The sequence below is a fragment of the Zootoca vivipara genome, chromosome 10 (genome assembly GCF_965207765.1).
Source record: "Zootoca vivipara chromosome 10, rZooViv2.hap1.1, whole genome shotgun sequence".
NCBI lineage: Eukaryota > Metazoa > Chordata > Lepidosauria > Squamata > Lacertidae > Zootoca > Zootoca vivipara.
In genome coordinates this window covers 14,257,988-14,282,395 of record NC_142593.1, presented here as the reverse complement: position 1 = coordinate 14,282,395, position 24,408 = coordinate 14,257,988, and the positions used below count along the sequence as shown (strand labels likewise).

At 42.4% G+C, this 24,408-nt stretch overlaps 1 protein-coding gene across 1 annotated transcript in view; it reads left to right on the top strand.

Moving 5' to 3' along the window:
* The first annotated feature begins 5,130 nt into the window (after positions 1-5,130).
* Positions 5,131-24,408, top strand: part of MEGF10 (multiple EGF like domains 10) — a 112,972-nt gene continuing 93,694 nt past the window's right edge. The window contains exon 1 of the mRNA XM_035099947.3: positions 5,131-5,591. The gene's annotated coding sequence lies outside the window, so the exon portion shown is untranslated. The remainder of the gene's footprint in view (positions 5,592-24,408) is intronic.

The window sequence follows — 24,408 nt, the reverse complement described above, 5'->3', positions numbered from 1 at the left end:
GGGTGGTTCTCTTAGAAATCAGGATAATCTGAAATGGAGATATAAATATGAACAAAGATGTTTCAACAAGATGTTTCAGACAGACTATATCAGGTGCCTCAAAGTTCTGAAGAACTTTGAAGACTGAGGAGCAGTGTGCAGGTAGGTGGGTTGTCAAGGTAACAGTGACCTGCCCTCCTTTGTGACATCTTTTTCAATCCTGGCTTAAAAGTCACAAACTAGAGGTGTTCAGTCCAGAAGTCAGGAGTGGTAGGAGCAGTGTGAGTGTGTGTCTGTGGGTGTGTGAGAGAAGAGGATTTATATTTTGTTTTGGTATTCATACATTTTCATTCATCTTTTTATTTAATGCTTTCCATAGCCTTGTATATTTTTAGAATGATATTTAGGGGTAGGGGTTGGAGTAGCTTACGTGGGTTTTAGGAAGGTAGAAAACATAGGTTTGGGTTGTGTGTGTTAAATTACCTTTCTACAAAGAAACTTCATAATGTTAAAAATGTAAGTAGGATTTCACTGGGTTAAAGATTTCACTTGAAAGCTTGCCATGTATTACATTATATAAATATAAAAGCATTGCATTCATTCCTCGACATGCAAGCAAAGCTGGATGGCAAAGTTGTATGAAGACTACTGCAGACAGCAGATGGCCCTGTTTTCAAATACAGGAACATTTCTACAGGCGCTTAACGAAACACAGTTATTTCTCTTTGGCTGATTTTTCACAGTAATGACTTTACCATTTGGCTTTCGATTAATTTTTTTGCAAAAAAAAAGTGTCCTCATTTGCAAAGCTGTTTGCCTTCTAATTATGTGAATAGTCTCTAGATACTGTAGATGCTACTGATATATAGAGAAGCCAGTCCATGAAGCAGCCCATGGTGGTCTTGCCCTTGTAGAAGAGTTGTGGGTGAGTCGGAACGTTGGCTGAAGTTCTCCTGTGCAGATAAACAAGCTTCCAGTTCCAAAGAGGTGGGATGTGCCTGCATCTATTCCTTGTGAATATTGGGTAAATACTGTGTTCCGTCTACATTCCTATGCTCTTCTCTTCTTCTTCTCTTTGGCCACCACTTGTAGCCGAGTAAGATTGTCTTCCATGAACACGGTCTTAACAGTGAGTCCATAAGTGACTGTGGAGGCCAATTCTGGATCCACATGTTCTTCCACAGTGGGGACATGGGTTTCCAGGTGGGAGTTGATCGTGGTGAGGGTTTGCCAAATGTGCCTTCCTCTTAGCATGTTTCTCCCTTTCATCCTGAGTTCGAGTGTCTTCTTTGGTAAAGGCTGTTCTTCAATTGGAGCGCTCGCAGAGCAGTGTTTCGCAGTTGTCAGTGTTTATACTACATTTTTTAAAGATTTGCCTTGAGAGATTCTTTGAACCTCTTTTGTTGACCACCAGCATTTCACTTTCCATTTTTAAGTTCGGAATACAGTAGGTGCTTTAGAACAGGGGTCCCCAGACTATGGCCCGGGGGCCACATACGGCCCCTGAAGCTCTTTTATGCGGCCCCGGGGACCCCCGTCGCCCGCTGCAGCCGCCCGTTCTTATCGGCGTGGCGCAGCGCGGCTGCCGACTTCCGACCCGAAATAGCGACGGAAATAGTTTGTGTGCACGCACAAGCGTCATTTCGAGTGTACTTCCGGGTCGGAGGAGGCTTCTGCACATGCGCCCAAGCTATTTCCGGTGCTTTCCAGGTCGGGAGTGTGCCAGAAATAGTGTTTGCGCATGCGCATGGGCGTGCACAGCCGCACGCTCCCGTGCCCCTGTGCGTGCTCCTCCACCCTCTGGCCTACCACGCAATCGGCGCGGCGGGCATCCGGCCTGAAGCCAGGTAAGTTTGGGGACCCCTGCTTTAGAAGATGAATAATCAGGCATCCGCACAACATCACAAGCCCAACGAAGTTGATGTTGAAGAATCATTGCTTTGACATTGGTGATCTTTGCTTCTTCCAGTACACTGGCATTAGTTTGCCTGTCTTCCCAAGTGATGTGTACACTTTTCGGAGACACCGTTGATGGAATCTTTTGAAGAGTTGCAGATGGTGTTTAGAAGTGGTCCATGTTTCGCAAGCATACAGTAAGGTTGGTAGTACAATAGCTTTGTAAACAAGCATTTTGGTTTCCCTGCAAATGTCCCAGTCCTCAAACACTCTGCACTTCAAAAGCTGTACTCGCAGAGCTCAGGCGATGCTGGATTTTGGCATCAATGCTGACCCTTGTGGAAAGATAACTGCCCAGGTAGGAGAAATTTATTTATGCATACTTTCCTGGAACCAAGTCCCATTGTATTGCCACAAAATAGAGTCAGAAAAGAACAGCAGTGGAACAAACTGATGCAGAAATAATTAGGTGGTAGAGTATAAAGTATAAGACATTCCTACACAACGGTGCTTTATATTGACTATATTAGTTGTAAGCAGTGCTTTAAACTGCCCCTTGACCTCCTTTGACAATCCTTCTAACTTCTGTGGATGTAATTTGGCTAAAATTGGGGGCCGGAAGTCAGTTGGTGTAAACTTATGTAAGGGCTCCCCCGATTTCCCCCATAATTCGAGCAATGCCTGTTGGAATGGTTGTCTAGTTAGGCAGCTAGTTTTGATCAGAAAAACTTTATAAAGTACTAGCTGGCCAGGCCACTGTGGCTTATCCCTGTGATTCCCCCCCTTTGTCCTGATCCATGACCTATCCCGTCCCCCCTGCCCCCATCCCACACCCAGGCGAGTCCCCACCTCCATTCTGCCTAGTCTGTAAAGGCGAGCCTCCATTCGGCCTAGTAGCTGCAGTACCAGTGTAGACTCCAATAGAGGGCCAAGGTTTTCTAGCTGTAGTACCAGTGTAGCCGCCACTAGAGGGTGCTGTGTTGCAACCTCTTCTGCCTTCTATTTTCCAGCTTCCCTGGCCCTCTGAGTTCAGGGTTCCAACCAGTGGGTTTTACCTGGTTTTCGTGGCACAGGTGTGACATGTGGCCAATCTATGTGCATGGAAACACTCGCCTATACCCATGTGACGTTGTGGCCAAATGGGCAAGCAGTTTGGGAGAATGCCGCGTTTTAACAAACTTGGACCCTCTACATTTTTATATATATAGATAATAACAAGCCTATATTTCAGTATGGTATCCCATTGGCATGAAATCTACCGTGCCAAATCTTATGGATGTAATCGGGCCAAACAGAAAATTCTTATGAAGGATGACTGAGTTATAGCAGTTCAAAAACATTGCTTTCAGGTTTTTTTATTTTTGTGTGTGTGCCCATCTGTGGGGAACCATCCTAAGGGCTGCATTCCTTCACGTGCAGCTTTCTGAGGACCACATTCCAGTAGTGGTCTGGGCAAGGGGCAAAAGTGAGTGAAACAATGGAAGTGATTTTTTAAAAAATTTGCCCACTCCTGCCATGCAAAACTCAGGCGTTTCTGCATTCTCACATCCATCCATCCATCCATTCTCTACCAAGTAAGCAAGAGGCGTTATCATAGTTAAAGGACACTGGCAGAAGCACCTGAGGAAGGTGTAAATTATGTTTAAAATAGAAGAATGTGAGTCTTCTTTTTGCTAGTTTAGTGTAAATCTGTTGTGTAATCCTAAAGTTTCATGGTTTCCATTTTATCAGTGATTAAGCTCAGTGCAGCTTATTTAGCTATGCACATGCATGTTTCCCTGATGCAGAGTGATCTGGACGTGTTTGTGAAAGAAGACGACATGTGCTGCCTCTGTGTATGTTTGCTTGTAATTTGCTGCAGTGAGCTGCTTTTGATGTGCATTGTGCTCATATTTTCAGAGCCTCCTTCTGCCTGTCCTTGTCTATCATTTTTGCTGCTACTGGTGTTGGTTCGTGTACTACAGCTGCTCATATTAGTTTGTTAAGTGGTCTTCCGGTCTTTTCCGTTACGTGGCATTGCCATGATGTGCTGCTATCAATGTACGAAAGCCCACATTTGCTTTTGTGTAGGGTTTGCCCAAGATGTACTGCTGCCCATGTTTTCTCGTCAGAAGATCTACCCAAGTTTTCTTGTGATGCCCATTTATCCTCTTTTGCCTGACATCTTGCTAACAACATTCAGATCTGTTGCCCACGTTTGTCTGTGTCATGTTGCTGTTTATTATGTGCTGCTGATTCTCATGTATGCCTAGGATGTGTGCTGCTTCCAATGCTTGTCCAAGATGTGCTTCTTCCCATGTGGGGCTGACTTTGTGTGTTTTTGCAAGAAAATTCACCTCTCGTTGCTGAATTTCCATTGCAAGAGAGTTTTATTAGTAGTCTGCTTTCGCTGTTAGTTTTTGACGGTATTTTAGCAATTTTGGGTGGGCTGCCTATTTCATCAGTTGCTGGTCTCCCACTTTATGAGCGTTTTCATTGAATGGTATTTCTGTATTTATGGTAAGCTGCCTTAAAAGAGCTTCCTTTCAAAGTAGGTATAGAAACATTTTAACTATTTTTGTGTGTGCCCAGAGCCCTGTTGTCTACACGTGCTGCCGAGTGGGATATGATCTTGCCCGTTTATCCAAGTTTGGGAGGGACATGGTACTGCCCATGGTTAGTCTGTGGTCTAAACCAGTGGTCCTCAACCCCCGGGCTACGGACCCGTATCGGTCCGTGGATCAATTGGTACCGGGCCGCCCAAGGGACATTTAAATACAATTAAGTTAAAATTATTAAATCAAAACAATCTAAATAAAATATAAACAATCAACGCCCCCCCCTCAACGGGCCGCGGTAAAATTATCAAATGTTGACTGGTCCGCGGCGATAAAAAGGTTGGGGAGCACTGGTCTAAACCACTAAGTCTCTCGAGCTTGCCGATCAGAAGATCGGCGGTTCGAAACCCCGCGGTGGGGTGAGCTCTCATTGAAATGTCAAAATGATTGTAAAATGAGTGAAATGTACAAACTTGACACGTATAAATAAAAAAATAAAAAGGGGGATTGGGGAAGCTTCTTAGTCTCCCGCAATCGACCTGAGGCAGGAGGGCGTCTTCCCCGTCTCCCGCCGCCCTCCGCCCCGCGCATGCGCAAAGTTGGCCGCGCGTGCTAACAGGCTCCGCTGCGACGGGGCGGGCCGAGAGATTTCGCCTTCGCCTCACGACCTCGGGCGGCGACACCTGTTCCCTTAGGCTAAGCTAAGCGCGGCGTCGGCGTCGACATTGGCATTGGTCGTCCACTCCCCGCGCCTCTCACTGCCGCGCCCGGGACGGAACTTCCTCGGCCGCCGCCTCAAGTTGGCTGTGGGGCAGCCTCCGCCGCTGGCCACCTGCGCTCAGCCTCGGCCAGGGAGGAGCCGGGAGAGGCGCGAGTTTCCCCCCGGAGGCGCCGGTCGCCGATTTGGCTCGTTTGTCCCCTCCGGCGCCCCGTCGGTTATCGCAGCCGCCTCAATAGCCGCTTCACCCCAAGCCGGGCAAAGTTGAGGCTCCGGAGCGGGAGTTGTCGTCGCTCGGACCGGGCTCGGGAGGAAGCGCCATGGCGCCTCTTGTTGCGAACGGCCTGTAGGGGAGCTGGGCTATTTTTGGGGAAAGGAAAGAAGTCGCTTCGCTCCGTCCGTGGCGGAGGAGCCTGAAGAGACAAGTCCGCCCGGCGCGCCGGCAGCTCCGCTTATACCAGGTGAGGGGCTGGCGAAGGCGGGAAAAGCGCAGGTGCCTCCGCCGCTCGTCTCGCGCCTGTCCGGAGGGGGAATTGCGGTTGCGCGTTGGGAGAAGACCCCAAAGAATGGGGGAATCCCCAACCCAACCGCGTACACGGGTGTCGCGTGCGTAACTTTAAGGGGGCCCCCACCCGATCGTCTGAACAGAGCCACGGAGCGACGCGTGGACGACACACACACACACACGCGCATTGGTCCGGGGCTCTGTTCAGACGATCGGGTGGAGGGTTGGGTGGGACTGCTGCGGCCGTTCACGCGCACGGGAGCTGTCCGTTGAAGGTCAGGCGACGGGGCGTACACGGGTATCGCGTGCGTAACTTGAAGACGGTGCGTGTGTGTGTGTGGCGGCCACGCGTCGGTCCGGGGCTCCGTTCAGACGATCGGGTCGGGGGTGGGGTGGGGGATGTTGGGACTGCTGTGGCCGTTCATGCGCACGGGAGCTGTCCGTTGAAGGTCAGGCGACGGGGCGGGATTCGGGCGGGATGGGGGGGGTGGTCTAAGGTTCGGGTTAAAACTATGCCGGCCTCCCCGGGCCTTGGGCAGTTGGTTGTCTGAATGAGGCTCGTTTGGACCCGTCGGGGGAAATGAAGTAGGGGAGTTAGCGCTGCTCTGCGCGAGGGCTGACATCAGGGTGTCAAATTTCGGGGCATCCCCCCCATGGTGGTGGTGGGGAGCAGGGGACAACCCCCCCCCCCGTAAAAAAAGGAAACAAATAAAAATGCCTAACTTAAAGTAGAAATTGTAGAAGGGGTTTGACAGGTGTTTTTTCCTGAGTGCTTGGGGTGGAAAGGAAGTAATTTAAAACGGTTGCTTCATGGCTGAGTAGGGATTTGAACCCAGATCTCCTAGGTCATAGTCTAACCCTCTTCTAGCCAATATGCTGCACTGGCTCTCCCCAGAGACTCTGAGAAATTGTGCATGCATATGACTCTGCTGAAAATTTGGGTGTAATGTTCTGGTGTTTGTATTTAAAGTTCTCTCTAACAAAGTAATAAATGTAATAATTGTAAGCACAGTAAAATAATAATAAAAAAAATTGTTGCTGAGCCATTTCATGCTGGATCCCCCAGGCAGAGCCAGACAGAGGATGGTGACAGGGGGGTATCTTGCCCCCCTTAAATAAATCTTGGCTGTGCCAATGACCCATCCCCCCCCGCTTCTCTTGCTCCCTTCTGAATAATAGTTGTGGGGTCCCCCATGGTCCTTAAGGTGTGGAAGGGGTTGCAGGCCCATGTGGACAAGCCTCGTCCCTTGATGTCCATGTGTCCAAACTCTTTTGGAAGGGGTTATTTTGGTGTGCATCTGTGGAGCTGCTCCACTGGAGAAGGGGCCTCGATGCGATAAAAGTCTCTCCTTTCTCGGAGGGACTCTGTGCACAGACCTTAGTATGCAAATAGAACTCCTCCTGATGTGTTTTGGACATTGAGGAATGCGATTGCGGTGCATAGTGGCGACGGGAAGTGAAGCTTGCCTGCTGGTCGCAGGACCCTCTCCACATGTTTGAATACATGGAGGAGGTCATGTGAGCCCCGCCTAGTCAACTGTCGAAAGAGACATGTATGCCGTTGGCACTCACAACTTTCACACTAGATGGGACATCCCTGTAGGAACGTCATTGTGGGCAAAGTAGTTTTGTGAAATGAACTTTTTTGGGTAAACAAATGGAGCACAGCAGCCTATGTATCTCTTCAAGTAAATCTGATAAATAATACTTTTGCCTATAAAAGCTAATTCGCTACGTTTCCAAGGCGGCATACTTTCTACTGCTGTCGGTGTACTGGGTGTGCTTTGCCCATTTGTCTTTGTTTTTCCACTTTCTCCCGTATCCATTGCAACTTTTTCTCTATTTAAATGAGCTCCTTCTAACAAAAGGCTTGTTTTGAGAAAGAAAACTCCTTGTCCCCATCTCCTCACCCCTACCTTCCTAAGTTCGTGCAGGAATGTCTTCCACTCAGCATGCACTTTGCGTTTCTTGAGGGGTGGGCTGTCAGTCTGGGTTGTTTTGCTGATAGTTCAGCACTGGGTTTAAATGCCTGGCTAGCTTAACATCCTATACAGCTGCTGCTTTACTCTAGAGCTTGAGAGAGAAAACTTTTGACCGTAGCTGTAAAACTTGTTTGTTTTTGTTTCGTGTGATCCATATATTTCTTGCTGAGAATGGCCTAAAAGGAATACTTTTAATTTGTGGAAGCTTTGGTTTCGTTCCAAACTTTGTTGGCAATGCTTGTGAAATAATTAAAAAGAAGAATGCTCAGAACAAGTGCAGAATACCTTTTCCTGACCTGATTAAGTTTCAGGATGGAAAACAGGGATATCTAACTACTTTAAGCCCCAGAACCTCTCTATTTATTTATTTTTTGAAAATTAAACTCTGTCTATGTATGTTGTACATGTAGTCTGGTTCCCTGCATCAAAACGTATCTCTTGTCTTTTAATTGAAAGGTGTTACTGTAAATGCTGCTGCTGGGTTTTGGTTGTTTTATCTAAATTACTTGGTTTGGTTGTATTTGAAACTATTTTCCCTGGAGCTAGCTTACTTTAAACTGGTTGTCTTATTGTAATCATGCTGCTGTTTTGCATAGATGCTAACAACCCACTGGTGTAGTTTATTTGATTTTACAAGAAATGTAGACTTGATCAAACACTACAAAAGCTATCTGAGTTGTCAATGCCATCTACCGGTATGGTGCATTAAGAATTACAACTTTATCCCTTACTGTAACAACAAGCGGATGATTTCCTAGTGTTGATTCTTATGTAAACCAAAGTGCCACCATCCACACATAAGAGGGAAATAGCAGTCTTGGAGGAACCCCAAACTTTGCAGAAGTACAACAAATATAGGGATAGCCCACTGTGGTGGCAGGGGGGAAACCACCCCCAAACTGCCCAGCGAGGACTGTGTATGCTCAGTGATCAAGGACTGCTAATTGACTGCAAGGGGCAAGTGCAGAAAGTCAGGGCGAGCTAATGGGCTATTCTGCAAAAAGTACACGGTTGGCTGCCTTGAACCCTGAACAGAACACTACATACTGCAGCATTTTGTTGCAGGCTTCATTGGTTATAATTCTAATAACGGTGTGTTACAAAGTCATAAGGTTGTAATTGCCCCAAGCACCACTCCACTGGCAGTATTAACCTTTTTATATGTGGCATGGTGTAGAGTTAGTGCTTAAAAACTATGAGTAATCATATACAAAATCAGGAATTAATGGAATGCTTTCACTGTTTTCATGGCCATTTATAATTGATGCATAATCAATCACATGAGCAAGTGGACTACATAAAACACAGAGCAGGATGTGTCTTGCTTTTCTAGAGGTCAGGGTGGGAAAATGTCAGTGCCTTTCCCCTCATGGGGCTGCTATATTGGAACTCTCGCACATCAAGCAAGAAAACTGTTATGTTTCTCCATTCTAGGCTGTTTTTGGGGGGTGGGGTTGTTGTCTCCTGAAGATTGATGAATAACAGAAAACATGTTTCATAGTCAAGATCTATTTACATGGAGGATTTGCAGCAGGGAATAGATATACTCGGACACTTGCTGGGGACAAATGCAGCGGCAGGGGGGGCAGCTGTAGTGAGAAAGCTAAGGTCATTTCTCTGTCCTACTACAAGCCTGCAACACCAACCAGCTTCTTTTGTGCCCCTTTCATTGCCTGAGGCATGAGGCCTGGGCATCCTGATGGATGGCTGCACACAGTACTTCTAAAAGACTGAAAATGTGCTCCTTTTGTTCAATGGTAGATCTGGGTCAGGGGGAAAGGATCAGGAAGAGGTGTCCTATTGTCTGTTTCAGTATTCCTCTATCTTGTTCCACTATCTTGTTCTCAAAGTGGACAAACAGAACACAGCCACCATAATTAGTTGCCACTGAGTCCCGTTAGGGGAAAAGGTGGAGTATGTATGTATGAATGAGTTGAATGATATACTTTTTTTTCAATCAATCCATGAATTTTCCCAGCCTGCTTTTAATAAAACTATCCAAGCTGGTGGCTATCATTTCATCCCGTGGCAGTGAATTCCACAGTTTAATGCAGGCACCCCCAAACTACGACCCTCCAGATGTTTTGGACTACAATTCCCATCTTCCCTGACCACTGGTCCTGTTAGCTAGGGATTATGGGAGTTGTAGGCCAAAACATCTGGAGGGCCGCAGTTTGGGGATGCCTGGTTTAATGATATAGAGTACTGTATGTGAAGAACTGCCTTCTCTTGTTTGTTCTGAATCTTCTAATATTCAGCTGCATTGGATGACCCTGGATTTTAGTGTTAGGAGAAAGAGAGTAAAATATCTCTCTACCAACTTTCTCTGCATCACACATAGCTTCATCATATCATCACCTCCCCCTTTTGGAAACCAATGGATGGTGATGATGGGAGCCAAGAAGACATTGATCTACCTGGCCTCTCTCTTGCAAGTGCTTTGGTAGGAGATGCAGAGACATTAGCCCTGGTAGGGTATGATGGTGGAGCTCTTCTCCAGCCACAAGCATGTGTGTCCTATGAAGAATAGGAAGGATTCCAGAGGGTGGATACCAACTGATAATTATTGAGGATAAAAGAGGCACAGCAGTCTGAACTTTTATTGAACAAGGTTGGTTGTTAAGTGAAGACCTGTGCAGGTGTTTCACACAATTAGAATTGTGTGAGGAGAGAGCAGAGTATGCTAGCTACCCAGGTGCCCCACCATCCTCTATGCATCGAAGGGCAAATGCCTGCAGTGAGGTGCCTGCTGTATTCACCGAGGCTTCTGGCATGATTTAGATCTCAATTATGCACCTGCAACATGTGGAGAGTGCTGGCACTGGGGTTATGATGCATAGGATGGCTAATGTGTTCTTGCTCTCTCCCTGATCACACGAGGAGGAACATTTCCTCATTGGAGTAAGTTCTGAGAATATCAAAGAGACATACAGGTGCCAACATTTTTGTTCATTGAGAGCCTCCATTATGGCTGGCTTTGGGCTGTTATGTTGGGCTCCCCATTGATTTTGGTGGGAGCATTTTAATAGAGGCCACTTTTGTTGTTAGTGTGTGAAGTTTGCATAATTTGGGCTAGGACTACTTCTGGCTGAGAATAGGATCCTGATCAATTGCCCTGCCATGTCCCTTCATCCCTCTTCTTCTCTTTCCACTAGCACAATAGTCTTATACCTTTTCAGAGCCAGGTCCCACTTTCAACCCAAACACTCATTGGGTAACTCATTTCTTAACCTTCTATATATTTGCATGGTGGCAGTGCTCCTGTTGCGATCCAACTTGGATGCAGCTGTGACCCACTAGTGGGCCCCAACCCCCCAGTTAAAGACTAGTGCCCTAGCAGACTCCTGACAGTGCAAGATTCAAGCCAGTCAGATTTTATATGTGCATATAATTTAAATTCTATCACTGTTCAATGGTGTTTTAATGTTTTTCCCCCTATGATTTTGGTCTTTCTTGCCGGGGTATAAACAAATATAATAATAATAAAGTTTACATGTGTTGTTTTGCCATTTTTTGCCTATGGCAAAACAATAACAGTTTTTCCTCAAGGCACTACTCTACCTTGTGTCCAATCTAGCCGACTTTGCTGAGGTAAGGAATTTAGCAATTTTGATAAAACTATACTGAGTTTGCATATTATGTGAGCTGAAATGCTCATAGAAAATGACCTGAAATCCTGTGTCCCATGAAACTTACCTAGATTTATTTTGGAAAGTTAGCTTTTGGGAAAGTTGCTCAGATGAAGATGTGGCCTTTGGTCTGAAAAAAGTTCCCACCCTGGAATAGACTTACTGGGTTGTATTCATCATAGCACTAAGGAAATTGCTCCATCAGCTGATGGAACAATCTCTCCCGCCTCCTTTTTGAGTAGATTTGTGGAGGGTTCAGGGAGAAGATTCCTATTGTGAGAGTGGGTATCATTGTGCTGGTTTCCACTTGTGCAGTGATTTAGTTGCATATGGCCCACTGAAATCAATGACCAAGTCTATTAAGTTTCACAGATCCACCCTGTGTATTACAGTACTTAGATCAATAGCACCCTATATTCTGGTGACACTCATGGGGAAGCTCCATCTGGCTCCATCAGGAGCAGGACCTTTTTTGTATCAGCGCTTATGTGCTGTGTTTTCTTCTGGAAGAGTCCATACAGCTTCCACCATGCTCTTTATGAAGATGCATGCAAAACCCTTGCTATTTCAGGTAACAGCTGAGAACTGTTGATGAACACTGCTATGCCCTATTACTTAGTGCAGTCGTACCTTGGATCTCGAACGCCTTGGCTCTCAAACAAATTGGCTCCTGAACAATTGAAACTTGGAAGTGAGTGTTCCAGTTTTTGAACGATTTTCAGAAGCCAAAAGTCTGGCACGGCTTCTGTGGCTTCCGATTGGCTGCAGGAGCTTCCTACAGACAATTAGAAGCCACACTTTGATTTCTGAATGTTTTGGAAGTTGAACGGACTTCCAGAACGGATTCTGTTTGACTTCCAAGCTACGACTATCATTGTTTTGTCATGTCATCACTTCTGTTTAATTGTTGACTCTTTGGGTTCATGTATTTCATTATTTTATGGTTGATTTTTGTAGTGCATTTTTTTTTGGAGAAACAGTTGTATAGAAGTACCGATATTTAAAAATAAAACTGAGTTTGCATATTATGTGAGCTGAAATGTTCATAGAAAATGGCCTGAAATCCTTTGTCCCATTAAACCTAACTAGATTTATTTGGACTCAACCAGTATTTGAGTGCAAATAAATCTAGTTAGGTTTAGTGGGACACAGGATTTCAGGCCATTTTCTATGAGCATTTCAGCTCACATAATATGCAAACTCAGTCTGGTTTTATCAAAATTCTTAGCTGTGCTCAGCAAGGTCAGCTAGATTGGATACAAGGCTAGAGTAGTGCCTTGAGGGAAAACTGTTATTGTTCAGCAACTTGGGATGGTTAATGACAAGTCTGGAGAAGTGAAAGTGCTCTGCTTTCGCACTGGATAAGCCACTTTGTTTTGTTTAAAAGAAATGTGTCCATTGACTGAGCTCTATATTTAATGCAAGACTGAAACTGAAAGCTGGCTTCATTCTTCGTTTTTCCTTGTAGATGCCCCTGAATGCCCAGTAACACAATTCAGGAAAAGAGCGCACATAATTAGCTATGTCTCATCTTCTATGGGATGCAAGTACTGTAACTGGATTTAGGAAAATTGTAAACTGAGTCGCCAGCCATATATGTTCTCTTATGCTGCTGAATAACTTGTTTACATCTTTCAGGCTCAAGTGAGGAATGCCAGTTGATTTGCTATGCTGTAAACCTTTTTATCTGAGTATGTAACATACCATGGACCATATTTTCTCATGGTGCAGATTATAACAATCTGTACTCTTCAGCATGTGTTCTAGATTGCCAGTGGAAATCAATAGTAGATTCCATGTTTTTATTACATCCTAAATAGTATTACTTTGTATACTTTTATAAAATTATGACCTGTATTAAAACAATTTGGTTAGCAATATTTCATTATTGGATAACTTTGTAAAACTGGCAAGTTTGGCTTTTAATTTCATCTTGAGCATAGTGGTTTACATCTGGTAATTTGCCCATCATGTCCAAAATGAGCAGCTGCTAGTTATTCACCGTTCTGTGTAATATGACTAATTTGTCTCAAGCTTGTTCCCACCAAAGAAGCTTCTACATCATGTGACAGGAACTAATTTTGGTGTTATTTGCTTCAGCACAGTAAATAAAAGAGAGAACATGGATACTCTTCTGTGCAGAGTGGAAATGGTAGCAGAACACAGAGCAAAAACAACAATTGTAGCTCATTCCAATTTTCTGTGCCTGTTTCTCTAATGCTACAGTTGGATCAGGGTCCTTTTCTTTTGTTGAGCAACAGTTGTTGTAAATAGCATGGGGGTGACCCCACATTCTCAGGTTAGGGGAGAGAAGGGAAAACTATCCATTTAATTCACTTCATGCTTAATTTTGTAAACCTCTGTCATGTCCTCTCTTACTCATTTTTTTCTCTGCGTTTACAATTTACAATGTTCATGTTTTCTAATGGTAGAACACAGTTTAAGTACCTGGCTTAGCTATTTCAATAATGCACTATTAGTGGCTCACATTTAGTCTTATTCCAGTGGTTTTACCACTTCATCATTTATCTCCTTTGGCTTTTCTTATATCATTGAAACATGAACTGTTTGTAAGCCCCCTTATCTGAAAGGCAGAATATAAGCCTTTCTTTAGCAAACAGTGTAGTATGTAAGGCATTTTGTTGACGTCTGTACAGTAGGTTGTCTGGGTGAGCTTCTTAGCAGTTGTTTCTATATGGTGTCACATAAAGCTGTGAAAAGTCAGTTTGTAATATTTATTATTTGATTTTATATGAATTGAGAGTTGCTGTTACACAGCAGACTCTCTTGATTTCCTTGCAGAAATCAAGCTGGGGTAGTTCAGTCGGTAGAGCATGAGTAGAGCCCCATGTTGGGCAAAAGATTCCTGCATTGCAGAGGGTTGTGCTAGATGACCCTCGTGGTGCCTTCCAACTCTATGATATTCTATTTCCCCCCCCCCCCCTCAAAAAAACATTGAGAAAATGTTATTTTAGCTTTTCAAGCAAAACTAAGACCCTCTCAACCTTTTTGGAGCAATTTGGACTGTTCTTGTTTCAAAAGGATATGATTGCCTACAGCAGAGGTAGTCAATCTTTTTATACCTACCGCCCACTAATGCATCTTTATTGATGGTAAAATTTCCTTACCGCCCACCGGTGCTCGATAGAAGGAGGATTCAGCTTGTGCCATAGAACCTCCTACCGCCCACCTAGAATCCTGGAACGCCCACTAGTGGGCATTAGGAACTAGGTTGACAACCCCTGGCCTACAGCACCAGACAGACTCTACTTCTTAAATCAATTTAAGCATTTCTTAAATGGACATTTTACAGAGCTTGCTCAGTCAGTGGTCTCCGGTCAGAGAAAGTGGGTGTAACCTTTAACTATTTCCTGGTACCTCTCAAGAAGCAAAACCCACTTGTGCTGTATTGAGCCTCTCTTTCACAGTGTTACTTGGTTGTTGTTTTTAATAGATGTAAATTTGTATGTATACACTATTAATATTTGACTTTTTCAAACTTAGGAGCTACCGTACTTTTAACTAAACTCTGGAACTTAAAACCTGCTTTTCAATTTTTAACCTTTCAAGTCAGTGTTTCTGACTTTCAGGCGGGGGTCAGCAACATTTCTGGGCCAGTAGGCACTTTACAAACTGGAGAAGCTGTTGTGAGCACCACATGCACACACTAAACTGATACCAGTGCTACAACTTCCTTAGGCTGGGTTACAACCTGCTACTTGAAGGACAGTGGCCAATCCTGTAGATACATAGGAAGCTTAGTCCTGTAGAAATATAGGAAGCTTCCTTACACTGAGTCAGACCAATGTTTCCAGCTAGCACAGTATTTTCTACACTGACTGGCAATAGTTTTCCAGGATTCACACAGGGATCTCTCCCAGACCTACCTGGAGATATTAATGTTTGAATTTGGAACAATCTGCATGTAAAACAGACACCCTTCTTCTGAGCTATATCATTTCCTTTGTGCTTATTATCAGTCACGTATATTTTTGGAGAGTCGAGATACCAGAAGTGTTTAAGACCACCTGAATTGTAATGCATAATCAAAGGATGAAGAAGTTAGCTGTAGTTCTGAAATTCTTGTTTCTTCCATTTGACTCTACAGTATAATGCTTGTACAGTACATAGCATGTTGCTTCCTTAACACTTGAAATTTTGGTTCTCAGGTACAAAAACACAAGCCTTTTTTATTTTGAGTCATTATAATTATGTTAGAAACTCCCTGAATTATTAGAACCGTTTCTTTCACAATTCTCCAGAGCTGCGTTAATCTCCTAAACTGATTAACTATGAAAGGAGTACAACAGTATTAATTATGAAAAACAGAAGTAGGTGGTCTGTCGGAAAGCATGCTTTCCATTTTAAGCCTGGAGTAACAATCGTAGTAACACAACGCTGCTCATGTGACAGCTAGACAAAGAAGCCATTATGCATGGCTAGCTGGAGATGCAGCCTGCTCAAACCTATATTCAGGCAAAACTTGGCAGATTCATGCTTAGAAAGTCTACTTTGTTAACACTCTTCCTTCTTCCAGGCAGTTATTAGTACCATGGGAAGGACTCCTGGGTTTCATTTCCTTGAGTTGACAAAAAAAATATGGGAGACTCACAGTATCCTTGTAATATTTGCTTTATGCAATATATGACATACAAATAAAGACAATTGAGATTTAGAATCAAGCAGAGCTCTAAAAGCTAGCAGATTTTCACAGAGCAACTTGTGTGGCCAACCCCAACGCTGTCCCCTTTGTTCCAGCTAATTCCAGCTAGAAGCTTTTAGCTTTCTCTCAGCTTCTGCCTCTGTCTCAGTTTCAAACTCCAAAGTTAATTATTTCTTGCAAACTGTTTTAAGACTACCATAGATAGTCATTAAGAAATATTAATGTTCTTTTGTCAGTACTCAGGTCGACGGGGTCGGTGATCAAGGCAGCTAAACTCGTAACAATATTATGGGATCAGTCACAGATTAAACCAAAGAAGTCCAGATTTGCTTTAATTATCCTGCTCATAGTGAGATAACAGGTGCAGGTCATATGCAGTAAGTTAGCCAATGAGTTACATTTTGATGTTACAGGTTCCATTTTTACCCTTTAATTTGATACTGTCTTCATTGGCTGGCAATCTCATAGATCAGGCAATGAAGGGATTATCAAATGAAAGGTTAAATTGGAAGCTGTGACATTAAAATGTAAGGCATTATTGAACTTTTGCTTTGCTCCAATTTAGCCTTTCCCAACCTGTTGGCTTTCAGATGTTATTCCTGGTCATGCCATCATTCCTGATCATTGGCCATGCTGGGGCTAGGAATATAAGAAAGCAATGTTTTTTTACTTCCTTCATGTTTAGCACATGCACCATTTTTTCCATTCCACTGCAATTCAGCTTCTGACAAAAATTGTGTTATTCGTCTTGCTGTCTGTTGTGGTGGAATTTTATGTACTTAATTACAGTTAATCATGCTACCTCATGCTAGTCCATTGCAATACAAATGGGGACAAGGAGGTCATCATTAATGTATTGTTTTGTGGACTGAAAGCAAAAACAGTGAATACCGATAGTAAAGTCATACCTCGGTTTAAGTACGCTTCGGTTTGAGTACTTTCAGTTTAAGTACTCCACGGACCCGTCTGGAACGGATTAATCCACTTTCCATTACTTTCAATGGGAAAGTTCGCTTCAGGTTAAGTACGCTTCAGGTTAAGTACAGACTTCCAGAACCAATACACTCATACTTCGGGTTAAGTACGCTTCCGGTTGAGTACTCCTGGAACGGATTAATCCACTTTCCATTACTTTCAATGGGAAAGTTCGCTTCAGGTTAAGTACACTTCAGTTAGAGTGCTCTGCAGACCGTCTAGAACTTAAACTTGTGTACTTAAACCGAGGTACCACTGTATTTGATCCAGAAGTAAAAAATAAAAATAAACAAACACTGACAATTTCCACTCCTGTTTCTGTTTCCTTTGGAACTATTCAACATCCCTAGCTGCAGTTGATGGGAACTGCAGTCAAAACATACGGTACCATGTTGAAGATAGCTGCTCTTTTTTTATGCCAGTAATGAATCTCAGGGCAGTGCTATTTAACTTATCCTGCCATTTCTAACATTTGTATTTTTGACTGTGTGTAAAACAGGCATTATATGTGTCCTTGCATTCATGCAGTATATTTTGAATCATCACCTAACAATGATTCCAAAATATAATTGGCCGGCCCATCTACGGGTATATATATTTGAAAGCAAGCTTTCATATGCATATCCCTAGCTTGTTGAGGATTTATGTACATTTGATATTTGAACCTAAAAAGCATGCAATGAAGGCTATACCATGTGATGAGATCATAGCAATAACACAAGAAGCAGATAGAAAAGTTCATTCATCCCAGGAAAGATGACCAGCACAGTCCTCAGTGATGAACTAACTAGGGTCACATATAGGCAGCAGTATACTGTTGTGCACATATACTGTTGGATTAGAGCCACTGAGTCCTTCCTTGCTTGTTGATTCTGACTTCTAGCCTGTCTCATGATTCCTGGCTCCTGGCTTACCTCACACTGTTGCCCTCAGTCCAGTTCTGACAGACACCATAGAAGACAGAATCAATGCTCAAAATGATAGTCTGGAACTCTGAACTGAAACCAGGAAGATGAAACTCTCTGGAGAGTCTTGCATTTAGGTACAAATAAATGAAAAGCACTTCGTACTATAGTATGAAGGACACTGAGCTTGTAGCAGTGCACACAATCTAGGTGACTCAGTGGGATACAAGCTGAACATGAGCCAGTGGTGTAGTGTAGCTGTTAGAAAAGCTATTGCAATCTTTGTCTGTATCAACAGAAACACAATGTCTAGATTACAGGAAGTAAAAGCCCCCCTTGCATACAAATGAAATACTTTATCAAGTTCTGGGTGCCACATTTTTGGAAGAATCTGGATAAACCAGAGCATGTCCAAAAGAGTGGTCTGGTAACCAATGGAAAAAATGCCTTGTAGAAGAGTTGAAAAAGCTGGGTATGTTTTGCCTGCAGAAGAGAAGATTAAGAAGTTAGTCTTAAAATATCTGAGTGGTTTGTGGACATTTTGTACTACATTTGGGGAAAGATTCAATTAGCCTCCGTTCTCTTGCATTCACTTTCCAATAGGTCTTTGACTGCTGAATTTTAAGTGGAAAGAATGTGGTTCCACAAGTTTGGAAAAAGGAGGTCCAGTCTATAATTCCTCATTTAAATTTTTTGACAGTTCAAAAGAGAAAAAAATGCACTCTTTAAACCCCACTATCCCATCTAGTCATAGAACGAGACTAGTTATGTTTTAATATTTGAATAAAATCTGATCCTATTCGCTTGCAGAAATGTTTTCTTTTATGTAGTGTCACAATATCCAAGATGTAGTCAGAAATATTATTCTACTTTTTAAAATAAGTTTTCACCTGGGGATTTGTTGTTTAGGTTTCTGGCATGGGAGAAGATTGGAGGTTGAAAAACTTTGCTAAGCCTCAGTGACTTGATAGCTTAAATCAGAAGCCTTGCTGGGCTTGCTTGCAGGATTTGAATGAACTAGCAGCTCTGATTTAGCGAAGTTATCTTAATTAACCCTGACTTACACTACATTAATTGAATAATTGATGTTATAACTCACAAGGGTGTTTGCAGTGGTGAAAGGAAAACAAAAGCAGTTTCTTTGTCATTGCCAATGGAATTGTGTTAAATAATTTATCTTGTTTATTCAGTTAGCTGTCACTAATCTATTAAAAAATCTTTATTTATTTATATACTTTTGGAAAAAGGTGTCAACAAAATTTGCTTCCAGGAGGATCATATAATCCACTGAGAAATCTGAAACTCTGTTTTGCTGTTTAGTTGTGTTACAATTTATAAGAGAAGGTGATAGCCAGGTAAGGCATACTCAGAGTAGACCACTTGAAATCAATTTATATCAATTAAACTACTCAATTATTTGGTGATATCAAACTAAGAGTAGTTTCATTTAAAAATTCCACTTTTTATATCATGAGCATTATTAAGAACAGAAAGTTCTTACTGTTATAATCACTACTTCCAATATTCTACAAACAACACATAATTTATCACACTTTCCTAGATTTACCAGTTTGGCTAACCTCACTTTTACTTATAATGACTGTAAAATATAATGATTAAAGTAATGCATGTTGAAATATGCAATTTTCCAAAAAGCCTAACAATTTGGAGCTACTAACATACTTGAATCAAGTCAGTGCAAGTCTCTAATGATGCCTGAGAATTGCTATTGATGATTTCTAACTAGGGAAGTAATCATGGTAAAACATGTTCAATAAATTTTTGATCATTGTCAGTGGTTAAGGAAAAAATTGAGGAGAATGTTGACACACCACCAGGCCTGAACCCAGAAACAGAGCCTGTCTAGGCTATCTGCTTCAGACATTCTTTCCATTGACTAGATCCAGCCTCCTAGGAAAAGTGATCACTGTGACAACACAGCTGAATGGGTTAGACGAATAAAGGCTTCACAAGTGTAGGGCTGAGAGACAGCCTATTTCTATTCTGTAAGAGGCAACTTTGAAGAGAAGGAGCTTTATTTAACCCCCCCCCCCCTTTTTTAAACACCCTTGTTTCTGAGTCATGCAGACATGGCGGGTGGGGTGAGTAAAAGGCACTGTGTTCTATTAGAGAAATATTTTGAAAGTGATGCCTGGGAGCTTTTCATGAACTATTGTTAAAGGGTGTTCTTGGGCTGCAGAACATCATTAATGACTTTAGTGGATTTTAATTATTGAATTTTTTTCCTGGAGATAAGTCACCTTCATTAAAATAATCACTTTTTTAAAAAAATGATTCACATAAAACTGGCTTTTTAATGTTTGTAAGATACCGGTAGTATGGGAGAGCTGAGCAATTATTTTTGAAAATTACTCAGTATAGTTGTTTTCTAGTTTCACCATTGCTCTATTTTTATAGAACAGCATTTAATAGTTTTGGGTAGAATCCAGTGTTGTGCAAGCAGATTTCTGCTCAGGAGACAGGCTTTCATCTCCTCCCTCCTGCAGCCTTTGTGTGGCTGAAAAATCTGTTCCAGTGGGTTCCCCCAGCCCTCTGGAGCAAATTTTGAAGGCCCACAGGGAGTGCAATGGGGAGAATAGAAAGATGGAAGTCATGCTGCATGCATGGAATTACATTCTGCATGGACAGCAATAGATAAACCCATGCCATTTAGACATCTAATAGCTATTATAAGAGCATAAAATCCAGCCATATTTATATTTATGGCGTATAGTTGCAGAGATTGTCGGTGCATACAGATAAAACAAAGCAGTTGGCATTGTTTTTCTTCCCATAGAGCGAGTCTGGAGTATTCCCACTTTCCCGCTGCATTTACTTCCTAGGAAGTATGTTAGGGATTCCTGTCCAGAGCAGAATAATGAAAATACAACATAACATATTAACAGTGCAATCCTTTGCGTGTTGTCTCAGAATTAAGATGCATTTGGTTCAATGGAACTGACTTTCAGATAAGTAGGACTGCAGTCTATGAAAGATTCCTTAACATTTACACACATTTACACATTCAAAATGTGAGTGTCGCTGTGCTGCAGTTTGCTTGGCCACAGAAAACTACAGCCTGATGACAACCTACAGAGAGCTGCTGTGCCTTCACAGTAGCATTGGAGGGCAGTGTTTGTGGCAGGAAGCCTGGGCAATCTGCAGAGGAACAGTCACAACAGTCCTCGGCGATTGTTCTGCTGCCACCACTGTCCGCTTTACGGATGCCACCAATTGATCCTTCACTCCCAAGTAGGACTCTCCATGGTTGCCTGGGCAACCTGCTGCCACCTCTTTAATCTTCATGGGAGGAAGTCTATAGGGGGTTCCTCCGTAGGTCACCTGGACTGCCCCACCTCACTCGTGAGAGAAGGTCTAGGGAGGGGGGGTTCCTCTCCATGGCTCATCTGGGCAGCTGCCAACTTCTTCCTTTTCACAGGAGGATGTCTAAAGGGCAAATTGCTTAGAATCACTGCCTTAATTGGCTCCTACTCAGATGTTTTGGTATTCTAGATTAGACTAAGGTTAGGATATGAACTCCACTCATTGAACTGTTGCTGCAGTACATACGTACGCAGAAAACCATGAGAAAAAATAACCGTGTTGAAGCACATCATGAATAATATGCCAATCTCTTATGATGAATGTCTGCTACTCCAGTGTTGTAATCAAACATGGTAGCCATAGGTGACAAATGAGTAAGTTGGTGGAGGAGGGACAGAGTACTCCATTCTACTACCGGTAATGCAGCTAGCATAGAAACCAAGCTTGCCACTGGAGAAAGGACACACACTTTTTCCATTTTCAGCATAAAAATGCATCAGATGGTCTCAAGAAGGATGGAGCTCTTTATTTCTCTATCAGTTCCCAGCAGGCTAGCAATACTTTTGTGGGCTAATTTGAAAGGTGTACCAAATGGAAGAAATGTGTGTTCACTAAGTTCATAGTACGGAGGCGTGCTTCACCTATTTAACAAAGATATTTTTTAAAAAATATGAACCTCAGCATTTGAATTTTCCTTTAAACTCAAAGCACATTTTCACAGCTGTATGTCATAAATTTGCACATCTTTCCTGTCACACACATCTCATTCTCACAATGCTGAAATAAAAAAGCTTCCAAAGCTCAGTACACACTAGCAAAGCTTTGTCAAATGCAAAAAAAAGTAATCTTGCTGGCCAGATTGGTACTTTACTTGTTTAAGGCGCTTTAGTAGTTTTAAGGGACAATTCACTGGATCACAGAGGCCTGTGTATAAATGGAAGATACTGTGCCCATTGAAAGGTACATTTGGAAGGTACTTCTCAAAACATGTTTTTCTCCCACATAACATTACATTTATCTTGCACTGTCCTATGCATTATTTATATTCAGCCTGACAGTACACAGGATTAATCACAGGTTTTGGACTGTTTTCAAGTATACTTAAAAGAGACCTTTCTCTGTGTGCAGGAAAACGGAAACCCCTCTGAAGAGAGTGTCAGATGACAGAATTTACCAGTGTCACAGCAGTTTGGTGTATAAATTCACTGTTTAGCCTACTTTTATAATAGAGCTTTATTGCTACTTTAATCCACACCACATGCAGATGACCTGAGCAAACCCCACGGAAAGACAGAAGTCTTGTTGTGTGTATGTGGAACAGTTGCTCAAAATCTGATGCACCAGCTGTGGCTCAACTAGTTTGGAAGTCAAGGGAAACATGATCTCTTAATCTTTTTTTTTCACCAGACAGATATTGTAAATAACAACTGTTTCCGAAGAGTACGTGTCAGTTAGGCAGAATACAAGGTTTGAATACAAGGCTTTAAAGAATCATGCTCAATGTGGTCAAAAAGTTATATAGGAAAAGGGCATTAAGAGAAAAGAACCCCCCCCCCCCCGGCAATATTTTTGTCTGGGTTTATTTGTCTTGTTCTATAGCAGCGTTTGAATATTATTAATACAATCCAAAATACAGTGGTACCTTGGTTCTCAAACTTAATCCGTTCCGGAAGTCCGTTCCAAAACTAAAGTGTTCCAAAACCAAGGTGTGCTTTCCCATAGAAAGTAATGCAAAATGGATTAATATGTTCCAGACTTTAAAAACAACCCCTAAAACAGCAATTTAACATGAATTTTACTGTCTAATGCAGACATCCCCAAACTTCAGCCCTCCAGATGTTTTGGACTACAATTCCCATCATCCCTGACCACTGGTCCTGTTAGCTAGGGATCATGGGAGTTGTAGCCCAAAACATCTGGAGGGCCGCAGTTTGGGGATGCCTGGTCTAATGAGACCATTGATCCATAAAATAAAAGCAATAATCAATGTACTGTACTATAAAATAAATAAAATAGTATTGTAGATGATAAAAATTTTAATTATTTTTTTTCTTATCTGCACTGATGATAGTCATTGGTTGGGGGGGGGGGCTTTTATCCATTTCGGCAGTCACACAATCAATTAATCAGTCAGTCAGTCAGTCAGTAGCTGAACTGGGTTCCACAAAAACAAATCAACCGAAAAAGCCTCAAAAACAAAAGTGCAAAATGAGTAGCAAAAACAAAAGCACCAAACTTAATCCATTCCGGAAGTCCGTTTGACTTCCGAAATATTCAAAAACCAAGGCACAGCTTCTGATTGCTGCAGGTGCCCCGGAAACAATAGCCAACAACCGCATTGGATGTTCGGCTTCTGAAAAACACTTCCAGGTTTTCGGCGTTTGAGAACCAAGACGTTTGAGTACCAAGGTACCACTGTATTAAGTGTGCTTGTGCTCCAGTTGAAATCAATGGAACATTGCCTGGTGATTATATTCTCAAATCCCACAGATGTATCTGGCTCCTACCCTATATATATATTAACTCTAATGTACTTTGATGTAATAGGGACCATTAATGATGGTTTCTGAAGGTAGTAAATTAGGGTAATCGGCAACAAAAAGCTACCCAGCAATCAGTGTCTTTTAAGTATTTCATGGCAGAATCCATGCATAATATCTGGGTAGCTTTCAATGACTAAGAGTATATAATGTGAAAGAAACCATTAATACCAGTTGGGATGTAAAGTCTGCTCATGTAGTATGTAAGCCTTTTTTTGGCACAGAGTTTGACACACACACACAAATTCACAGTCTCTCCAGTCAATCACTGTAAAGTGCTTCATAACACATGTTGCAATTAAGCTGTAGAACTTTCTCTCTCTCTCTCTCTCTCTCTCTCTCTCTCTCTTAATTTTTACTATAGAGAATAACTTTAACAAAGTGCCTCATTAAGTCCATAGCCACAGATTTTATTTTAGGAGAAATGGAATTGAAATAGCTGTAAAACTTGGATTATTGAATGCAGTATAACTCCTAGGTGCTTCCTTAGACAATGGTACCAATGACAATCCATTTTTGTAATGACAGATAAGCACCCTTTATAGTACTATCCAGTTTCGAAAGGGGGTGCAGTCAGATTTAAATAATTCAATAAGTACTCTATAAGGAACATAGTTAAAGGACTGAAATCTTTCTTTTTTTGCTTATGTTAATAAAAATACACTCATCATTCATTTCCCTTCAAATTACTGCTCACAGCAAGGAATTAGCTTCCAAATTCACTTTCAGAAGGTTTCAGATAACCTGAAACCAGA